Here is a 6,830-nt window from a genome sequence, read left to right on the forward strand (position 1 = left end):
AGCGGAGTTTAGGGCTGTTGTACATAGGGTCGCTATGAGTCGCAAGCGACTCAGCAGCACATAACAACAACATATATATACATACATATATAAATAAATGTAAATCTTGTTATGTAAAAAATTAAGTAAAGAGCACAACAGAATTACTAGTTGTCTGATAATAAAGAGCATTGTCTTTTCATCTGAAAGTTCATATTTCTTTTGAGAGGGAAGAATGAAACAATGCACTAGTGGAAGAGAAATTTGGATGGAATAATGGGGAAAGAGGATTAGAATTGAGGAAAGAATGCTATGAAGGGCAAGAAGTGAGAGATTGTATGAGCTGGGATTAAAGTGGATTAAAGACATTTTGGGGCAGAACTGAAGTTGACAGAACATGGGTCTGTGCTAACCGACACAGTTACACGAGTCTTTGATGGCGTCTGGGTTTCTGTTTCCTTGAACTCTTAGAACACAAGAGCAGTAAGGACACACTTGTACCAGGTTCAGGTTCCTTACATGTGGATGGTGTGGGGGTGAATGTAAACACGAGGGCTCCCTGGAGGCAAGGATGGGGAAGCTTAAATTCACACATTTTGTTGTAAGGAGAGGTTATTCCCTGGAGAGTGAGGGATGACGAAAGAGAAGATGACCCTCAGTCAGATGACTGACATAGTGACTGTCCCAAAAGGCTCACCCATGTCAGAGACAGTGAGGTTCACACAGGACAGGACAGGTTTCAGGTTTGTTGTTTACAGAGTCAATCGTACTTAGTGGTACCTTACAGTTCTTTTAATTGGTGCCCTTAAGCCATTCCCATTCTTTCACTTCCACTGCTGAGGTGAGTGGCCAGGCTCCTGTACCCTCCTGGGGGCCCAGGCCAAAACCTGCATTAGCATGAGGTCCATCTAGAAGGGCAGGTCCTGCACTATGAAGCACCATTCACTCAGCACCTCTGGACAACAAGGCCACTGTCCCTGCACCAAGTTATGAGGAAGAATCAGCAATGGCCTCACATCATCCAGGTCACTGCTCTCAGAAGTCCAGTGTTCAGCCAACGGTACTTTCAGAGTACAGCATCAGGTCAGGGGTAGGAAATAGAGGGGCACACAGGGCTTAAATACTGTTCTGAAGGTTCAGCATTATTCTTCTCCACCACACGGTCGTCCACAGCTTTCCTGATACCCACTGACATCAACCGGCACTGGAGAAAAACCACCTCTGAACTTCAACGTCCAAGGTTGAGGGAGGTGAGCACGCATGCGCACTGGTACAGGGAAGAAGGCAAGAGGCCAGAGGGTGGGACGCAGGGGCCCACGGGTCGTGAGTGCTCCATGAAGGGCATCAAGCAGTTAGGGAGTGGACACGGAGGGTGGAGGTCGTGGAGGGAGGGAAGATGGGGCTGTGAGCTGTCCCCAAGGAAAATTAGCAATTTACGTGAAGTGGGCCCCTAAAAATATGCACACCAGAAAATTCACCATTTGACAGTGTCCAGTTCAGACGCCTTCACGTAGATTGGGCATCCATGTCCACTCTGCAATTTGACGCGCCAAAAATTCACCGGTATTCCAGGCCGACGGGTAAAATGCTATGATACGACCCCAAAGGCAAGTGTTCAGATTCACCAGATGGTCCAATGGAGAAGGATGGCATATTTCCTCCCACCTGATTTACTGCCGGTGAAAGCCCACGGGAGGGTCAGCTGGGAGTCGCTTCTCACAGACATTCTCATTTCCTCCCTCCCTCCATCTAGCCCCTGACAGACAGTCATCGAGGTTTCTCTCTCCATAGAATTTCATACTCTGCATACATCATGTCAGTGAGACAATACACTCTGTGACCTTCACATCGGACTTCTTTCATGTAGCATATGGGAGGGAGCTCTGCTGGCCTGGTGGCAAGAAGCTATGGTGCAATAAGGAAGGCAAGCGGTTCAAATCCACCTGCTGCTCTGCAAGAGAAGGATAGGAAATCTCCTCCCGTGTAATTAACTTCTTCTGAAATCCAGGATTGAAGGAAGATGCAGTAGACCCTGCATGCAATACCCAGCAGATACAACTTAAAGGAATATAAAGAGAAGTCGGTTCACTTATTTATAAAAACAAAACACTACAGCCTTCAGTATAGATAACCCCTCAACAAAAATCAATAAAGAAAAAAATCTTCACAAGTGTACAAGTAAAAGGCACAATAATAAAAGGGCAAATCTTCAAACCCAAAAGTTCAAACATGTGAGTGGTTTTGCTATGTCTAAGAAGTATTTGTAATTGTGTTCCCTATGTTGTTGTTACTGTTATGTGCTATCAAGTTGTTTTTGATTTATTGTGACCCTGTGTACAACAGCTTTGAACATTGTTCTATCCTGAGCCAACCTTATTGTCTCTGACACACCTACACCCATTACCGCTGTCACTAATGAGACTGGCACAGAACAGAGCAGGGTTTAGGGCTGTTGTACATAGGGTCTCAATGAGAGGCGGGTGACTCGACAACACATAACAACATGCTCATGAATGAGTTGAATACATGGGGTAAACTTATTAATATGACAAAATGAGGAAAATTTGTTATGATTATGCTTTTTATGGTTTTTAAATTCATTTCAATGAACATTTACAGACATTTTGGATTTCCATTCAGCATTGTTGCTATTTTCTCTTTGCCCACCCCTCTCCCCCAGTTCGCTCCTCTCTCTGAAAAGTAAAAGAAAAATTCCTTCATCAGTATACAATCCCCCACCTCTCCTACACTCCACTAAGCAACCTTCACTTTGGACTCCCGTCATATTATGCTTTTTAGTGTATGGAATTAATTCATGGAAGCTTCTTGACTTTTAGGTACAAAAACCAATATATCTTTCTAAGTTAATACAGTTTAGTTAAACTAACAATATTAGACTAAAGGATATAAATGTATTTCTTACAGAAACACTCTCACCAGAAATCCTTTTTTCCTGTGTCTTTTCTTGATGTTCATTCTCTGTTGTCCACCAATGTCCTCTTCTTTTTCTAACTGTTCTCCTAGTGATTGTTCCTGACCTAGACCCAAGCAGGACAGAGAGAATCCCAGGGGCTGTAGATTTCAGTGAGGCTGTTTGAAAGAAGGAGGAGGCAGGAGTAACTGACATACTGAATTTATGTGGGGACAACATGGGGCAGTGTCCAAGATGTCATAAATATAAACAGTTTGATACCAAAATGCTTGCAATGCCTCCGCAGACACAGGTAGAGAATTCTGGGAGAAAAAAGAAAAAGTAACCACAACTGAGAAATGAGAAGATGGGAAGTCAGGAGTGTCCTCCAGGCTTTGGTGTCTGCTTCTCATGGAGCTTGATTATTTTATAAAGCATCAGGGGACGATCGAGCTTAGGGAAACTGGGAGGAAGAAGATACCATGGATATAAGAACAAGGTTTGTCCCAGACTCAACACCTAGAATGAAGTGGAAAGGAGAGTGAAAGGGAAAGGAGAGGGAGGGAAAGAGAAGGGATGAGAGATGAAAATTCTAATCTGGCCCAGATCATTCTGGCAAAAGATGAGAGGATTCAAGGAGAAAAAAAAAATTAAAGAAACAATGCATCTGTGATGTTCTCATTCCCCACAGGAGGCAGTCAGTCCATGTCACCCTATTCTTGAACCAGCCACAAAGAACTCTATGATCTTTTCCTTTGGCCCTTTAAGCCCTGCCGTTCATGTCCTACTCTGAGCAATTACTGTGTTTTCAGAGCAACTGTGATTGTTCAACCGACAAGTCTCCATCCTCCTTAAGGGCAAGATATGTTTTACAACAGTCTAAAAAGGTATATCCATGGAATTGAATTCTTGAAATATTGTTAGCTATTAGGCATTATTATCTTGGAAGCAGGAGTGGCATCCACTTCCATAATAGCTTGCCTCCAGAAAACCTATGAACCTGGAGAGAAGATGAAAGAAACCCGTGTTGAGGACTCTCCTTCATAGGGTCGCTATGAATCGCCTGCGACTCAACGGCACTTAACAACCAATATTAGCGATTGTTAGCTATTAGTGAATTCTATAAAAAAAAAACATCTATTCTATATTTCCTAAAGAATAAGGGTGGTGACATAAACTAATACATACACACTGGTGTTTATTGAAGCATTATATACCACAACAAAGAGACTGAAACAATCAGTCCTTATCAATGGCTGAAAACTACACTACACTGACACATTGGAGTATTACAAAACATTAAAGAAAGATAAGGACTCGGCAAATCACTGCATAATAACACAAATAAACCTAGAGGAAGTGATGCTCAGCGACCTAAGTCTGTATCTAAAGGCCATTTGTGGTATAGGATCACTATTATAAATATCTTAGAGAACATTTACACTCAGAATCCCTCTTAGATGGTTACAATGGCTATGAAGTGAGGCAAAGAGGGAGAAGCAAACAGCAATAGATAGTAGAAAGATAATAATTTGGCTGAGGGAAAGACAATTAAAAGAGGACGTTAACACTATACCATATTTAATTACTGTCATTAATTACCATCAATGTAATAAAGACAAATATGCATGGATAATTGAAAAGCCACTATGATTTGAAACTCAAAGCACAATACAATAATCAAGAAGGAAAAAAAGAAAATAAACACCTCTAAGAAAATTAGATATGATTACACATGAGACCTGGGGGAAATTAAAAATACCACAGAACTAGTCCTTGAAGTCCCTTCTAAGCTCCTCTACTGGTCCCTCCACCCAATCCCATCTGCCTTCTAGGGTTCTGACCTCCTGATTGGCTATCTCACACCTTTAAACTGTCTACCTTGTGACCTCATTCTCTCACCAAGCCTATCACCACCTGGAAGAATCTTGGGGTTCCCATAGGTTACCTGGATCATCGCAAGGGATGAGTGACCAGTAACCAGTGGTCTTCATACTGGACACACATTTTCTTTCTATTCATCCTCTCAAACACCTTCTGATACCTGCTCTTCAAACCCTATATTTAGAGTTGATGTTCTTCTTCTCTGACCATGTCAGGTAATGAAAGAAAGTGCTTTTAAAGCTTTAGTTAAGATTTCTCTTACCCTCAACATAGCCTGGGCTACTGGGGGAAATTTGAAGTAGAAATCTGGAAACCTACTCTGAGTTTGGGATTTAACATTGACTAGCTATGTCACTTTGGACAAGTCACTGACCTTCTGGTAGAATCTGCTCTCTCCTCTGCCTCATTGTTTGACCTCTGTGGTCCCTACATTGACTCACAGTGACGTTCAAAGGGCAAACACACATGGAGCAAATGATACAATAGGATCCTTGGAAGTATTTTAACAGAAATTCAGGGGAAACCCACAAGATGTTGAAGAGTAGCAATATGTGCTGAGGAAGGATTGTAAATTGACCAGGCTGCTGATATTTCAAATGGAAAAAGGTGATAATAGGCACAAAGTAGTAGTGAAATTCATGGTACAAAATATCATATATATGAATGTTTATATATAATACAAAGTCCATGTACAAAACCCAATGTATGTGATTACACAAAAACTAATACATTTTAAGAGCTATTCTAAAAGTCACATTCACATGTTTTGTGGGTTTCTAAAAATCTAAACTGGAAGGAGACAAAACAAGATGGGCACACGGAGAACACAGGGCTGACAGGAGGCAGGGATTTCAGACTCAGGATGCACGGGGACGGTTTTAATCAAGAACAGGCCAAGGAGACCCGTAAGGGTCAGAGAGTACAAGGGTGAAGGAGACGCAGAGCCTGGCGGAGTTCTCAAGGGACAGGAGGAACATCCAAGAGAACCAGAGATTTAAGATTAAAACAGAAAGAGCATAGATTGGGCCCTACTTCGAGCTGGGCAACACGAACCTATTTTTTTTAAAGCAAATGCTTAGATTAATGGTTGAAGAGAAGACTAATTCTAAAATAACTGAGAAATTCTTAAAAATGTCTTTTGTCTTCTTTTTATTTTGGTACAAACTACAGATCCTACTGATTTTCATTCAATCATAGACTACGCTAGAACATGACAGAGTAATTATTCCGATAATCATATGTCTAGATGAATTTTTTTAACCCAGATCTTTGACACAGAACACAGATGACAGTGTTAAATTAAGTGTTCTGAAAATGCTTTAAATAGACTGCCTTTTATAAACAAGAGGGAGCTCTGGTGGCTCAGTGGTTAGGAGCTCAGCTGTGAACCCAAAGACGTGCAGTTTGAATTCACCCTCTGCTCTATGGCAGAAAGATGGGCAATCTCTTCCCGTGCCATTGATCACCTCTGAAAATCCATTGGAGTTGTGAGTTATGGGCTGATTCCAACTCCAATGGTAGACTACAACAACATCAATAAATAAGAAATTGATGAAATTTATTATAGGAGTGGAGTGGATAATAAGAGTTTTCAGTATATATATATTTTATTGTACTGATTAAAAATTCCTAAGATGTTTTCTTTAGTGTGAATATTAGGTTCCAAGGTAAGGCTGATTCACCCACTCTTTTTGGACTTAAGTTATCAAAAAAGGAAGAAACATTAACCACTATTTTTCTAATTTTACATTTACGTAAAACAATTGTGCAGAGGTGGCTCTACATGAAAATGCTTGTTTTGTTTATTTAATCATGAATTCTAGTTCTCATGATTTCTTTCTGGGTGTGGGCAATATGTTTTCCTGGATGTTGAATGATGATTATAATCTAAGTTTTCAGGAAGGATAAAAAATATTTATAACTTTAATTGGTTTCCTCTGTTTGCTTTCGGCAATATTATTTGAAATATTAATTTGTAATAGTTATTATCTACCTTTCCAGATAAGTGATATTCAGAGATATGATTAAATCATAAGACAGGAATTTCTTTACATTT

The 6,830-nt window shown here is 40.6% G+C and overlaps 1 pseudogene; it reads left to right on the top strand.

The window, feature by feature from the left end:
* The window catches only part of LOC102861661, a 21,441-nt pseudogene that overhangs the window by 1,218 nt on the left and 13,393 nt on the right, over window positions 1-6,830 (top strand).

The sequence above is a fragment of the Elephantulus edwardii genome, unplaced genomic scaffold (assembly GCF_000299155.1).
Source record: "Elephantulus edwardii isolate Elephantulus edwardi_28Jun2011 unplaced genomic scaffold, EleEdw1.0 scaffold00011, whole genome shotgun sequence".
NCBI classification, from domain to species: domain Eukaryota; kingdom Metazoa; phylum Chordata; class Mammalia; order Macroscelidea; family Macroscelididae; genus Elephantulus; species Elephantulus edwardii.